The sequence below is a fragment of the Melanerpes formicivorus genome, unplaced genomic scaffold (genome assembly GCF_026170545.1).
Source record: "Melanerpes formicivorus ecotype bairdi unplaced genomic scaffold, bMelFor1.0.p_v2 SCAF_25, whole genome shotgun sequence".
Lineage (NCBI taxonomy): Eukaryota > Metazoa > Chordata > Aves > Piciformes > Picidae > Melanerpes > Melanerpes formicivorus.
Genome location: NW_027142377.1, coordinates 11,619,289 through 11,634,995, shown reverse-complemented (window position 1 = coordinate 11,634,995; position 15,707 = coordinate 11,619,289). Strand labels below are relative to the sequence as shown.

At 46.6% G+C, this 15,707-nt stretch overlaps 1 protein-coding gene across 2 annotated transcripts in view; it reads left to right on the top strand.

Annotated features, from left to right (window-relative positions):
* The first annotated feature begins 5,151 nt into the window (after positions 1-5,151).
* The window catches only part of COLEC11 (collectin subfamily member 11), a 34,284-nt gene continuing 23,728 nt past the window's right edge, over positions 5,152-15,707 (top strand). For both annotated transcript variants that reach the window (XM_068153361.1, XM_068153360.1), the window contains exon 1: positions 5,152-5,372. The gene's annotated coding sequence lies outside the window, so the exon portion shown is untranslated. The remainder of the gene's footprint in view (positions 5,373-15,707) is intronic.

The window sequence follows — 15,707 nt, the reverse complement described above, 5'->3', positions numbered from 1 at the left end:
GAAGAGGAGAGCTCTAGTAAGCTAAGTGTAAAGATTGCAAATGTTCCCAGGCGTTGCCAGCTGGCAATTGATGTTTCTTGGCTCTGGTTGCAAGCCTTTTGAACTGTATGAAATGCAAAAGCCCACGATGGCCCCATGAGCACATTCTTTGAGTGAAAGGAGAATGCTGTGAAAGCCATTTATAGCGTTTACATTAACTAAGCTGCAAGTAGAGGTGGATTTTTATGGCATAAAAATACCAGGCTGTGTGCTTTGCAGGAGACTTTAGTCCTAGTTTATTGGCAGACTCCCTTGTGTGTTGGTGTCAGCACTGCAGTCAGACAACTCCCTCTGTCCCTTGACAAGCATATCAAGTGAATGCCTGCAATCTGGAAAGTCAGTTGATGCCATCTGGTCAAGTGCTAATGAGGCTGCTGGAATACTGGTGTCAAATGTTACCTTAACCTAAAGAGACTCCATAGGAGATGATGCTAGGCTTTTCCTGTGCCTTTCATGTGCTGGCACAGCTGAACTCTGAACTCGTGATGGCTCACGGTTGAACTGTCACAAAGCAGTGGGGCATCCTGTACCCACACCCTCTGCTAGCAGTAGTATGTGCATAGTGGCACTGTGAAGAGACAGTCATGTAGTGAAGAGTGTAAAAAGACTTAATTCTTTCTGGGAATAACCCAAAATAAGAAGGCCTTCACATCTGTTACTGTGCTGCTGAGACTTGCACCTCACAGTAGAACTTTCATTGTTTATTCCATGGGAATCCTTCCACACATCTTCAGATAATTTTGTCTGTGAGGAGGGTTGTTCCCTGCTGATACATTTTTTTGTGTCACAATTCCAGTGTGGCAGAACTTGGAGCTTTGGGTGCTAAGTGCTTGACCTGTCTTGTATTAATAAAATTTGAGGCAGGGTAATACCATGTCTGACTTTAGCCCTTATTGAATGCACCTGGGAGCACCTGCTAAGTTTTAATGCAGTGGTCCTTACATCAAGCAGTGTTAAAAGGAAATCCTGTCACTCCTGCACTGTGGAATGGAGCAATCTATTTCCTGTGCCTTTGTTTTTCCTGCATTGTCTAAGTGGAATGCCAGAGGTTAATCCCCTGCTGTATCTGAAAGCCAGAGCAATGCCAGAAAGCTAAGCATTTTCCTCTTTGTGGGATGTGCTTTCAAGGTCGTTGAAGGTGTATCAGAATGGTAGGGGGAAAAGGATACTGATTACAGAAAGCCCTGAGGTCTCCTGGAAAGTCTTGTGGTTGGGCTGCGGGAGTGCGAGTTTGCCTGCCTGCCACATGGGTGTAACTGCAGCACTGAGCAGTGCCGGTGGCTGACTCTGTGTAACAAAGAGGCTTTGCTGTGCCCCTTGCTGCCTGAGAAGCCTGTGTGAATCCCTGCCTCTGCTAACAGAGAGCAGGATGGGTGACACGAGCAGCTCTTTGTACTGGTGCCCTGTTTCATGCAGAGCTACCTGTAAAGGATATTATGTGTCCTGTGGTCGAGAGGAGAAAGCTGGGTTTGTCAGTCTGCAAATTCAGATATGCCCTTCTCTACCCTCCAGTTACTTTATACTCTTTCTTTGTTTTCCCCTTAGGAGCAAGCAGTTGCTGATAGGTGTTGCTAAATGATGAGTAGCTGATGTTTGTCATCACTGGATAGTGGTCTGGCATGTCTGGCCCAGCTTTGATCTATATCTAGAGCAGCAAAGAAGGAATTTTAGTATTGGCAGTTTTATTCTCATGGGAAATATCTGATTGGGAATGTTGCTGATGCTGCTGGATGTTTTGTCAAAGCAAGAGGAGAATTAGGGCCTTGTCATCATGCATGTAGTGCTGAGGGACATGGTTTAGCACCAGGCTTGGTAGAGTTAGGTTAGATTGTGGACTTGATGATCTTAAAGGCCCTTTCCAACCAAAATGATTCTGTGATCTTCTCCAGAACAGCTGAAAACAGCCCCTGTGTTTTTCAACAGGCATTATCTTGAATCCTCTTGTAGACACAAACATTACAGGGTGAGTGAATGCTGCTCTGTGGTCAAGCTGAGCTAGCTGGCCCGACTGGTGTGTCTTGCTGGATCCCCTAGCCTGTGAGGGTTGTCCCTCTCCATCCAGCAAGGGTGGCTGAAAAGCCTTGTGAGTCAGCTTTTGGAGCGTTACAGTTCCTCAGACTCAGGCTCTATTTCCCCCTTGAATTCTTTTCCTGGCCTCAAAGCTACTTGCCTGCCTTTACAGGGGGAGTAGATCTGTATGTAAATGAAGGTTGCCTCTGCCGCTGTAATACGATCTTCAAAGGCTTGGGCTGCAGTCACGTTCCTGCATTCTTTACATCAAACGTTTCTCTTGGCAAGTTGCTGCCAAGAGTGCTGCAAGGGCTAGATCCTGCTAGCTGTCTTCTGCTCCCACGGAGCTAACAGGGCTTGTATGCATGGAAGTCTTCTTTCAAATGAGAGGTGTGTGCTCCTTAGCCAGTTGTGTTTGTGTGCTACCGTTTTATCCTCTCCTTCCTGGTGTGATCTGGAAGTGATCACCCATTCCTAACTCTTCATGACCATTGGGTGTGTAATGAAGGAATTTATAGCAATGCAAGAGGGTAGCTGGATTCCATCCCAACATGGCAACAGGGTGGTTTAGGAGAGATCCTCCTTTCTGAAGGTAGCCCACAGTGAGTCCTGAGTGTGAGGCACCACTGCCTGTGCAGTGCTGCCATACCTGCAGCACCCATTTTTGTCAGCTTTGCCAGCAAAGCTGATCAGCTTGTTTGATGGAGTGGGCAGGCAAAGCAGGAGCTGTTGGTAGGCAAAGCAGGAGCTGTTGGTGGGGAAGGAGGTTTGCTGTGGAAGAGGGTACAACATGTGAGCAAGGCAGAAAAGAGTTAATTATCATCAGCTTCTAATTGCAACCCCCACTGCAGCATGAAGTCATTAATGGGTTGGACCTATCCCTCCTATAAGGGAATCAGAAGAGTAGTAAAGAAATAACAACACACTCCTATTACACCTTTCTCTACTGCCTCAGTCTAAAGCCTTTTTGGTGTTCCAATACTACCTCCTCTTGGGACTGTAGTCCTCTTGTTCTGGTGCTGGTTGCCTGGGAGAAGAGACCAAACCCCACCTGGCTACAGCCTCCCTTCAGGTAGTTGTAGACAGTAGTAAGGTCTCCCCTGAGCCTCCTCTTCTCCAGGCTAAGCAACCCCAGCTCCCTCAGCCTCTCCTCACAGGGCTGTGCTCCAAACCCCTCCCCAGCTTTGTTGCCCTTCTCTGGACACATTCCAGCAACTCAACCTCCTTCCTAACCTGAGGAGCCCAGAACTGGGCACAGTACTCGAGGTGTGGCCTAACCAGTGCAGTGTACAGGGGCAGAATGACCTCCCTGCTCCTGCTGGCCACACTCTTCCTGATGCAGGCCAGGATGCCATTGGCCTTCTTGGCTGCCTGGGCACACTGCTGGCTCATGTTCAGCCTACTATCAACCAGTACCCCTAGGTCCCCTTCTGCCTGGCTGCTCTCCAGCCACTCTGACCCCAGCCTGTAGCACTGCATGGGGTTGTTGTGGCCAAAGTGCAGAACCTGGCACTTGGATGTGTTCAATCTCCTGCCCTTGGACTCTGCCCATCTGTCCAGCCTGTCGAGGTCTCTCTGCAGAGATCTCTTACCCTCCAGCAGATCAACTCCTGCCCCCAGCTTGGTGTCATCTGCAAACTTACTGATGATGGACTCAATCCCCTCATCCAGATCATCAGTAAAGATATTGAACAGGATGGGGCCCAGCACTGATCCCTGGGGCACACCACTGGTGCCTGGCTGCCAGCTGGATGTGGCCCCATTCACCACCACTCTCTGGGCTCAGCCTCCAGCCAGTTCCTAACCCAGCTCAGAGAGCTGCTGTCCAAGCCAGGGGCTGACAGCTTGGCCAGGAGTTTGCTGTGGGGGACAGTGTCAAAGGCCTTGCTGCAGTCCAGGCAGACTACATCCACAGCCTGCCCCACATCCACCAAGCAGTCCCCTGATCATAGAAGGAGATGAGGTTGGTGAGGCAGGACCTGCCCTTCCTGAAACCATGCTGGCTGGGCCTGAGCCCTTGGCCATCCTGTAAGTGCTGTGTGCTTGCACTCAGGATGACCTGTTCCATAAAGATGATTATTTTCCTGCCCAAACTTACATGGAGTACTGTGGTTTGCCCAGGGTTCCAACTAGTCAAGACACTCAGAAAGGAATCCAGGATTGTACATTAATCTGGAAGTGAAGGATTTGTTAAGTGATTTTCTTTTCTTTTTGCCTTCCATTGATACAGAAAGTGATGTCCAGAAGTGTTGTAACAAAGCCCAAACAAGTGAAGAAGGAGGGTCTCCTGTTAGGAGTGGCTGAGGGAACTGGGGTGATTTGGTCTGGAAATGAAGGGGGCTGAGGGGAGGCCTCACCTTCCTCAATTCCCTGAAAGGAGTTTGTAGCAAGGCAGGTGTTGGTCTCTTCTCCAAAGGAACAAGCCACAGTATGAAAGGAAATGGCCTCAGGTTGCCCCAGGGGAAGTTTAGGTTGGATATTAGAAGAAACTTCTTGGCTGAAAGGATTCTCAATGACTGCAGCAGGCTCCACAGGGAGGTGGTTGAATCCCCATCCCCCGAGGTGTTTCACATGTGCAGAAGTGTGGAGCTGAGGCACATGGTTTAGCACCAGCCTTGGTAGAGTTAGATAATTGTTGGACTTAATGATCTTAAAGGTCTTTTCCAACCAAAATGCTTCTATGACCAAACAACCCTGCAGGTTCTGTGCAGAAGCCTGCCCTGGGGTTAGTTTAGCCTTTATGTTGTGGAGTGTTGAGACTTAGCTCTGAAATAGTTGCATGTTCTAGTCAAGAATACAACAGCCCTTGCAAGAATGGGGACAGATTCAGTACCGGGAGAGTGTGTTGATTGTCCAGCTGGGATGCTCAGAGTTGTGCTGCATTTCATGTGGTTTCTGATCCCCTGAAGCAAAGCAGGAGTGCTGTGCTGGGGCAGTGTGACTGCCTGGCTTAGAGCTGGATAGATGTAAATGGTTAAAAAGGGGTTCTCTGCGAGGGGGAGGAGGGGAGAGTAAGAGTGCATTCCCAAAAAAGTACATTCCCAAAATAAAAAGCTTACATCATGGACCTCCTCAGCTTTCCCACACTTCTTTCCTAATTATTGTCCTGCAGGACAGCTGATCTATTTCAAACAGGAAGCTGTTTACAGATAACACTTGCAACTGTTTTGTCTGATTTGTTGAACTGTCGAAAAGCAAAAGACAAGCTCTTCTCAAATTAAGAACTGTCAGACTTCTGTAAACAGCAGCAATGAGGTTCATCTGTGCAGTGTCCCTGCAGGCACAGAGCATCCTGCAGTTCCCATTTTCTCAGCAGCCATAAGGTAAGAGGCTTTTTGTACTTTCACTCTTTAGAAGGGAAGGAAAAAGCCTGGATGTTTTTGGGGGGGGGGCTGCCTTGTAAGTGACGAGCCCCCAACAGCGGGGGAAGGCAAAGGAAATAAGAGATCTCTCTGTTCTACCAGATAACGATAGACCTCTGGGTTGATAAGCAGGCATGGGGGTTAGATCATTGAAGTGGCAAGTTTGCCTTTACAGCATGACTGCCATTGGAAGAGCTCGCTTGGAGTAAGGAAGGACAAAGCAGTACATGGATTTTAACTTTGCCAGCAATTAACTCTTAATTAACTGCAGTAAGTTTTCTATTTCCCCATAACAGATACTGTCAGTTTCGTTCTGGAAATGCTAAGTGGTTTTTTTTCCCATTCCTCTGCTTTGTTCTTTAAATGGCTGCTTTCTGCTTTTACAAATGAGTTTTTAACACAGCTGCAAAGCAGGGTCTGAAGACTGACCCTGCAGAAGTGAATCGGATGAGAGAAGATCCAGGCTGGAGTCCCACGGCTGGATAGCTGAGAGCAAACTCAGTGAAAACCAAATGTAGTGAGGAGTGGTAGCACACAAGATGTACATATTCATGTCTTTAGTTAAGGGTGTCTAAAGATTAAAAGAACCTTGCTCTCAGTGATCTGGAGTGTGAGAGCAAGCTGTACTTCAGTGACTAGGAAACATGCTTTCATTTCAGTCATGAGGTATGAACAACAGCACTCATAAAGGGACTTCAGAGCTTCCATGCTGACCTCTGTGCATACAAACATGTGGTCAGCAAAACCAAATCGCTGGGAGAAGGAATAAAGCAATCTTTGCATGCCCTACAGTAGAACAGAGAGAGCCTCTGCAGGGCAACTACTGCAGCTTTGATCTCTGGGTACTGAGAGATCTGAAAAATGTAACAAATGTAAACACTGCTGCCCTGTTTCCCTCTCTGTAGGTGAGATACTGCCCATTTCATGTCTGTATGACTGCTTGCATGATCTTCAAGGTTTAAGGTTTGTAGCTGATCACAAAATACAGGACACTGGTCTCATTGGTAACAGTGATCTGTGCCTCGTTAGATACAGCTCTAAAATTACGCTACCCATGCAGTGTCAGGGGGTATGTAGGTGTTGTAGACAAGAAGGAGCACTTCTGAGTGTTCCTTCTGGAAATGGACTATCAGAAGAACCTTAGCTGTGTCTGTTCAAATGAAAGTACTGCTTTAATTAACACATGAAAGGGAATAGTCGAAAGGGCATTTAAACACCATGTAGTGCTACAGCCGGCAGAGAACTGCAGTGTGGAAGCAGCAGCAGCCTGTGTAGCTTACACGTTGTAAATGATGTGGAGGGCCCTTTTTGCTGCTTGCTTCTGAGTGATTTTTACACTATTTCTAAAGCTCTTACTTAGTCATCTTCAGGGCTGTCCAGAGACTCTGGAAGCAGAATCCTTCTGAAGTAGGAAATCTCTTGGCAGAGTAGCTTTTTAAAGAGAAGTGTCTGGTTCCCCGGGGTAGTTTAGGGTTTGGGGTTTTTTTTTGTCAAAATATTTTGGCTGAAAACCAGAAGAGTTTAGCAAAAAAACATTCTCATGGTTTCTCCTGGGAAGTGTAGTTTGTGCTTTGCATTACATCTCGTTGCTGGCTGAACTTCACAGCTGAACCATGTTTCCCATAACCATGTAGTCAAGGTCTCACTATTTTCATATCCCTTGATTTATTGGGATGTATTTTGGGAGAGGTGGTCTAGTGAGAGAGTCGCAGGCTGGGCTCATAAAGCATCAGAGCCCTTCTGACTCCTGGTCAATAACTAGCTGGCAGCTTCCTAGCACCAGCAATTCTTTCTGGTTTACACGGGAGCCACAGACCATCCTGTTTGTGTGCTGGGAGAGTAGGACCCTTCAAGAAGGCTCAGTATGTCAGCAGAAGGCTTAAGGCCTTTTGGGGGGTTTAACTCTGCAAGCACCTATGCAAAGCAGAGAACATATGAAAATAGTTCTGCAGCTTTGTTGGTGCTTCTGCCAGCTTTCAAGCTAAAAGTGCTCCGGTGTTTGGAGCTGAGAGCTGTAAGGGGCTGTGGCTAGGTAAACTCTTAAGTCCAGAGGAAAGCAAAGTGCTAAGAGCCAGAAGATTTTGAAAGAGGTGGTTTTGAAAATCCAGCAAGGCCTCATCTTGCCCATCTGAGTGCTCCCCAGCAAGTTCCAGTTCTGAGTGATTTGCCTGCAGTTGTACAAGATGTCTGCAGGCAAGAAGAGAGTGGAAGTTCCTCTACTCTAGTTCTTCATTACTCAGCAAGTCTCTTACCTGTTTATTCAAATCCTGGTAATGACCTATGATTATTTGAATGCTGCTTCCTCAAATAGTGTCAGAAGATTGGTTAGGAGATCCATAAGGTGTCCTGGAGGCCAGCCCAGAGCAGCAAGACAGATGGTGAGGAGTTTTAAGGTTTACATTGTTTTCCCTCTACACTGAATCATAGAATGATTTAGGTTGGAAGGGACCTTTAAAGATCATTTAGTCTAACAATGAAGCATGTGAATGAAACAAGGACATGAGTAAATAATTTCACACTGCTACAAGTCAGACACCTGGCTTCAGACCAAGAATTCCTGATGTTTATGTGCTGTATGGAGAAAATGGAAGAGAGCTCAGTGCTGAAAAAAGTGACTCACTACAGCCAGCAAAGTGTTTGATGGCTACAGAAGCCACCTGGAACATGCTTGTGAGGAAGGTGCTTTGGGATTCCCATTCCTGCAGGAATGCAGGAGTGGATAAATTCCCCACCTTTAATGCCAAGTGCCTTCTGAAACTTGAGTTCCAGAAGCTGGAGCCCCACCGTGAGCCACAGAATCGTAGAGCTATTGCAGCTGGCAAAGGCCACAGAGACCATTGAGCCCAACTGTTAACCCAAGACTGCCATGGCTGTTAAACCATGCCCTGAAGTGCCATGTCTACATGGGGGGTTTTAACACCCCCAGGGGTAATGACTCCACCACTTCCCTGGGAAAACTATTCCAGTGCCTGACCTCCCTTAAAACTTTGAGACTTTGAGAGCTAGCTCTGAAAATAAAAGCAGTTTTCTGCAGTTCTCTTTGCAAAATGGACCACTGCTACCCAGCTGCCATGTAACCATCTCCTGGCCTGGGAAGCAATTCTGCATGAAAACCCCCTCCTCCCACCTGCTGGAAAGGTGCCTTTGTCATGAACCAACACTATCTTTTGGAAGTTAGACCACTGACCATCCAAGATTGTGTCCACTTCTCCCAAGCCAATTTCTGCCTTGATGTGTAGTTTCCAACAGAGGAAGCCTAACCAGTGCAGGAGAGTCTGTTCCACTGGGCTGAGCGCTCCCATGAGGAGCTGCTCGGCAAGGGAGGGAAGGAATGGCAGTCTTTCCTACTAACCATAATTCTTACAGTGTACTTGGAGGAGGCTGAAGGAGTTTGGATTCTTGCTAGCCATAAACTGGAGAGGTGGGAGAGTAGCATTTTGCTGCTCTGCTCAGGCAAGATGTTGGCCATCTCTGGTCTGTGCAGTAGGAAAAGCTTAGACACCCAAGTTTTCCAACAAAACCACAGGCACCTCCTGCCTCTGAAGGTGGCTGAGGTGTTGAAAGATGGGTTTGGATGCTTTCTTGTGACTTGCATGAGGATACAGTTGCAGATTCAATAGTAGTGTTGCCAGTGTTTACTTAAGCAGGCTTGAGGGTTGAAGACTGGAGGGGAGTGTGCAAAAGATGGAGAGTGGGAAGAGAAACTGCTTCCTCTGGGGCTGGTTTTTGAGTGGGGACTTCAAAGAATGAAGCAGTGTGCATAGCTGTGCTCCTGATGCCCATCATTGCTTGGTCTTCTCCAAGCTAAGCAGTCTCTATATCTTTGCATGTGCTTTTTACTCACATCAACCCCATAGCAACATGTTTCTCTTCTGGTGCATTTTGCTTCTGCAACCATTTCTATGTACCAACCACTATCTTCTCTTAATGCAGGGAGCCACTTTGGTAGTTTCACCCTCCTTTTGTCTCTTTTGCCTTATCTGCAGGAGGAAAGATGTTTCAGGACTCAAAGAGTGAAAGGACATTGTGTAACACCATTGTTCAGGTTCACACTTCACTTGTCCAGTGAAGCTATGTGGCTGTATTTCCTGTGAGGCTTTACTTTTTCACTCTTAGGCTTTGTATTTTTCTCCTACATTGAGGCTTGGCTGATTTACTAAAGTTATTTCTGGTCTCTGTTTCACCAGTACAACTTGCTTCCCTCCTTTGCTCAGCATGCTGGGAGCCAATGTGGAAGTTTAGCAGAGGACCACATGCAGAACATTATTTGCAGATCCCCAGCCTGAGAATAAAACCCAGCTCTTTTGGGGTTGGTTTTTTCTGGGCTTGGGGTTGGAGGTTTTTTGGTTGAAATTGCGTTGGCACTGCCCCAGTTCAAATGCAAGACCATGATCATGCCTGCTTATGTATCACAATGTTTTGTTATACTAAGGATATCATTCCAAGAAGCATTTCCTTGTCATTTGAGGATAACACTCTTGGATCATTTCCATGACTCTTGGACACTTGCATGCCATTGCAAAATGCTTTCCATTGTTGCATGGCCTGTGCTTTCTATCTCTTGCTGGATACTGTTTGCCATTGCAGCCTGGTATTTTGACATATCTTTCCTCCTTTCAACATGTTCCCACTCTAATTCTGTGCCCTTTTTTGTTTGTTGTTTTATTGGGCTTGTTCTTTGTGGTTTGGTGGATTTCATCCCCCCCCAGGTGACTTTAGTCCCCTCAGTTCCTTCACTTTATACACCTTTCTGCTTTCTGCATGCTGCTGCCATGGGAGGGCACAGTTTTGCAACACATTGAAGCCCGTTTCAGCTGCTACCAAGGGCACTTCTTTCCCTGGCTGGCAACATTTTTCACAGGAGTGATGGCCATTTTATCCTTGCCAGGAGCCAAGGAACTCAATCAACCACAAAATAACACAACAAAAAGAACAGCTCTCTGCTGGCCTAGCAGCCTCTGCTAGCTCATGATGGGATCTGCTGGTGGTTGGCAACAGTACAGAGAAGGTTAGGGTGATGTGTAACTGCATTAGGGAAGCCAGGCTGCTGGTAGCCCTCCCACAGACTGGTTTAGCTAATTGGTGACTCCTCTCTCCTCACTTTGCATGCATACAAAGCCAGGCTCCCCTGGAAGGTGGTTGAATCCCCATCTGTTAAAGTGAAGGTGCTGAAGGACTGGTTGAGCAGCAGTCTTGGAGTTAAATAATGATTAGACTTGATGATCTTAGAGGACTTTTCCAACCAAAACATCTCTACATAAATCTATATTTGGGCAATGAATAGGTACCTCCAGAGTTACTACTTGTCCTGTTTTAAGATGGAATGACTTTCCATGGTGAAGTCTCTTTCTCCAGCTTGGTTGTTCAGGAAGCTCAGGGTGATTTTTCTCAGACTGAGCACCTAAGCCAGAAAGGTTAAATCTCATCTGAGTCTGCTTACACCTTCTGCTAGCTCGTGATCTGGGTCTGAGGAACGTTCTCCTGATAAATTGCCATCTCTTAAGGCCACCCATACTCTCTTTTGTGGCTCACTTTTTGGGAAGTCACTTGCAGTGCTGAGAAGCAATCCTTTGCTCTTAGAACCTTCTTTAAATTGAGATGTTTTGTATCTAATATGTGGGGAAAAAAAGGAGGAGGAAGCTGTATTGAATCTGGATTCATTCTTCTCAGTGAGGAGCAGGATGCTAGGGCAACCAGAAGCAAACCTCTTTCTCATCTCCTTGCCCTCCTTGCCCATCTTTCCCACTGTCCTTTCTCTGCTGTTCTATCCTGGTCAGACCTTTCTGGGTCTTTCTTCTGCGTTTTGTCTTTCCCACTAGCAGTCTACATCCCACGTCTCTTCTCTTTACTCTTCTAGCCTTGCAAACAGCTTTGCTTAGACTTTGTCTTTTGTCTGAGCATTTCTAACGTGCCCATGTGTTTTACATGAGTCAACTCACCTAGAGTGGCCATCCCTTGGGAGCAGTTATGCCCCTGGGGAACTGGAGCTGTGGGTTCAAATCCTTTTAAGGAGGTTCCACAGCTGGGATACCTCGCCTTTTAGATCAATACTTGAGTGGCCTTTCTGTCGTGCAAAAGGCACATGTCACTGCTGGCATGTCCAGTGTGACTGGCTGAGGCTTGCTAGACCCTTCTGCCTCTTCTAGCTCCAGGAAGAGAGCTGCAGGACTAGGAGCAGGCCCCTCAGTTAAGTTTGCCATTTGAGCCTGTCTAGTGAACTCAAAAAAATAACTGTCAGGCCCACTTCTAAGCACCTGGAAGGCAAGAGCATGTTGGAAAGCATAACCTGGTTGAATGACCAGTAAGAAACATTGCACAGACATCTCAACTTCTGCAGGCAGAAGTGGAAGGCTGGAAGGTGATGCTGTGAAGCTTCATAAGTACGGTGACAAGAGTGTGTGTAAGTAATCTGTGTTTATGTGAAGCAGCATAACCTGCAGCATTCTCCTCATCATTTGCTGATTCTTGGTGAGTCCTTGGTGGTGTAGGTGCTGCAGACAGGTGTGTGAGGATAGTGTCAGGTTCTCATATGGGTGTTTTCTAGGAGCAGGGCTGCGCTGAGATAACAGTAACAAGTTTTAGAAGAGCTGACACCTATATTTCAACCCCATATTCTTTATTTGTTTGGGGGTTCAGCCTGGAGAGGAAAAGCAAGGGGACACCTTGTACCAGCCTTCTAATATTTGGAAGGGGTCTACAGGAGAGTTTGGGAGGGACTGTTTACAAGGGCATGTAGCATTAAGACAAGGGGCAATGGTTTTGAACTAGAGCAGGGTAGATTTAGGTTAGACATAAGGAGTAAGCTCTTCACAATGAGGGTAGTGAAATAATGGAGCAGGTTGCCCAGAGATGTGGTGGAGGCCCCATCCCTGGAGAACCTCAAGGTCAAGCTTGATGTGACACTGAGCAGCCTAATCCAGTTGGAGATGTCCTTGATCACTGCAGAGGATGGGACAAGATGGCCTTTGAGGATCCCTTCCAAGCTTCTGCACTCTGCTGTTCTATGGTACATCAAGGAAGGCACCCACAAGCACAGCTGCAAACGAGACCATGAAAGATTCTTGCCCTTTAATGGGGACTTCATTGAAACATTACAGGAGAGTTTTTAGTTTATCTGACCAACATTTTACACAAAGATGAAATTCTGTTGGAGTTAATCCTGTACCATGTAAAAAGCCATGGAGTGCTATGTGAGAGATTTGGCACTTGAGTCCCATTACCCTTTAGCCATAGGGTTTGAAAGCATACTTGCCCCTTTCTGTCACTATTTTCATCTCACTCCTGATTTTATATTTTCAGCAGAGATGACAGTTAGTTAATTCTGATATAAACTCATTGACTTCAGCAGAGCTACCTCAGACAGAAATGTGTCTCCATCTCTAGAAAGATCCTTCTTGATGAAAAGTGAGGCTACTACTCTTACATAAGACAAGGGCACCTACGTTGTACAGTCAGAAATAAGAGTCCCTTACACCTCACAAACATCAGCTGAGGAAATAGTTCTGTTGAGCCAGAATTAAGGGTACATTGGGGAGTAATCAAGGACTTCCTATCATTTTTTTTAAGTTATGTCAGTCTTTTGTCCTCTGCAGCAAACATCACTGTTCTTCAGAACGATGGGGACCTGAAATGTGTTACACGTCTCTGCTTTGTGCTACTCCATGCTCCACAGAGGCTCTTTGCTGCAGCGGTTATGGTCCTTAGTTCTGCAGTTCTATGATGATAACATGCAGGATTTTTGTTTGTTTGTTTGTTTGTTTCAGGCCTGTTGCTTTAACCTTTAAATCAACAGGTAGAATTTAGCTTCAGAGCCTTCAGTGTTATGAAAATGGCCACCTGCTGTTTAAGCAGCTTCATCCTTGAGTCTGGCTTTTGCATTCCACCTAACACATGAACTGTTGATTACTCAAAGTAAAGCATGACAAAGCTCAGAGAACAGATGAGACAATGCTTAGATGCAGTAAAAGCATGGCTGCACAAGACATCTGTAGGTTAGGAGGATCAGCAAGACTATAGAAGAGAAAGCAGAGGTCAGTGACACAGGTTTCATCTCCACTGTGTAAGATATGTTCTCCAGGGAATGATCAACAGCCCTTGGGGCAAGGGCTGAAAAGCAGCTTGGATGCACAGTGCTGGAGGATTGTCCTGTCTACCTCTCCTTGCTTCATGTTGAGGCCCTCACTACAAGAAAGACATTGACATGCTAGAGCAGGTCCAGAGAAGGGCAGATGTAGCTGTGGCCTTGCCTGCTCCGTGAAAGGAGATTGTAGCTGGGTGTTGGTCTCTTCTCCCTAGTAACAAGTGAGAGGATGAGAGGAAATGGCTCTAAGTTGCACCAGGGAAGGTTTAGGTTGGATATGAGAAGAAACTTCTTGACTGAAAGGGTTGTCAAAGAGTGGAACAGGTGGCCCAAGAAGGTGGTTGAATCCCCAAAGCTGTGGAGATGTGGTGCAGAGGGACATGGTTTAGCACCAGAACTAGAAAATGATTGGACTCAGTGATCTTTTCTAACCAAAAGGACTCTATGATTCTATGAAACATACCCCTGATCCACACTGGGCCTGGTGTTACCCTTGAAGCCCTAGGATTTAAATGTTTTGGAGGTGGGGGGTTTTGGCTTTTATTTGTTTGAAATAGTGTGAGGTGTGTGCCACAGCCTGCATTTCACTGACATGGTTTTGTGCGCATGTGCTGCATGCATAAGCACACGGCTTGGAGTCTGCCAGGGTGTTTGGGGAGACACAGGCTGCCAGATAAGTTGTGGGAGGTGTCAGGATGTGGATGGCAAGGACATGAAAAGTCAGAGGACTGAAAATGGTTGAAAGTTGTTGATGTGTCTGTAGCGTTGATTGAAACCTGCTCGGGAAAATCCCCCAACAAATGTGGCTGCAGACTCATGTGCGTGTCTGTAACAGGGGCATGCACAGTCCAGAGTACAGATGATGCAGCTCAGATCTCTGGCAATGAGCTATAGTTTAAAAACATAACAATTTAAAATTGTAAGAGTGAAAACCACTCAGCAATAGTGGAATACCATCAGCTCAAATAGGAGTCCCAGAGGATTACACAGAGGATGGAAGGGCAACGAAGCTGAAGAGTCTGGAGAACAGGGCTTGTGAGGAGGGGCTGAGGGAACTGGGATGCTTTAGTCTGGAGAAAACAAGGCTGAAGAGAGACCTTCTCACTCTTCACATTTCCTGAAAGGAAATTGGAACCAGATGAGTATGGGTCTCTTCTCCCAGGAAACTGGCAATAGGATGAGACTGAATGACCTCAGGCTGCACCAGGGGAGATTTACATTGGATGTTAGGAAAAATTTCTCACTGCAAGAGTGGTCAGGTATGGGAACAGGTTGCCTTGGAAGGTGGTGGAGTCTCCATCCCTGGAGACATTCAGAAAATGTGTAGACATAGCACTTTGGGACATAGTTGAGTGGACATGGTCATGTTGGCTCAGTGGCTGGACCTCAATGATCTTAGAGGTCTTTTCCAACCATAATGATTCTGGGATTACAGGCGTGCTGTAACTATTGCCTGGCTGAGCATTAACGCCAGCCAGCCTCATTTTCCTCCTGTGCCTTTCCTTCCTCATTTCCTTCTCAGCCATTTGGATCCAGCTAGGCAGATCATTTCTGCTGTTGCGCCTAGCGCCAGAACAATGGCGTGCAGCAAGCCACGGAGCCCTGCGGAGCCGCCGCCGGCAGATGCAGGCTCTTCATGCACGAAGCATTTGCTAGCTGAAGTGATCTGCAAGCTTTCCAGCCACAGCTGGTGAGGGGGTAGTTGGGGAGCTCAGGGAGTGCTGAATGCCAGCTGGCCTGGCTTGTCCCAGAGTGGTTTTGAGCAGGCCTGTGGTTCCTTGGGGATTCTCTGATGACCTCTCAAGGATTTGTCACTCGAAGCTTGGCTTAATAAACCTCTCTTCTCTTGGCAGCTGAGGTAGGTTCCCTAAAGCTGACAGATCTCAACATTTCTTATGAAGCTAATGTGCCAGTTGCATTGCTACATTCCTATTCCTGATGGGAACACAGGCCATTTGCTACTTCAGTATTAAAGGAAAAGTTACTTAAATGCAGCTGTTTCCTCCTCCTCCATTTTTTATTTCCAAGGCTTTTATCTTACCCTTTAAGTGAAGGGTTTAAGTGAACTCTACACATTAGTGTAGGCAGAAAATAGCCATACATTTGCAAAGGGTGACCATCTCTAGGTTTCTTTTTGGCATTGGTTTTGCCAGCACTGAAGATACCCCAAATATCAGGGTTAAAATGCTCTTGGGAAAAGCCAGTCTGACACCTTC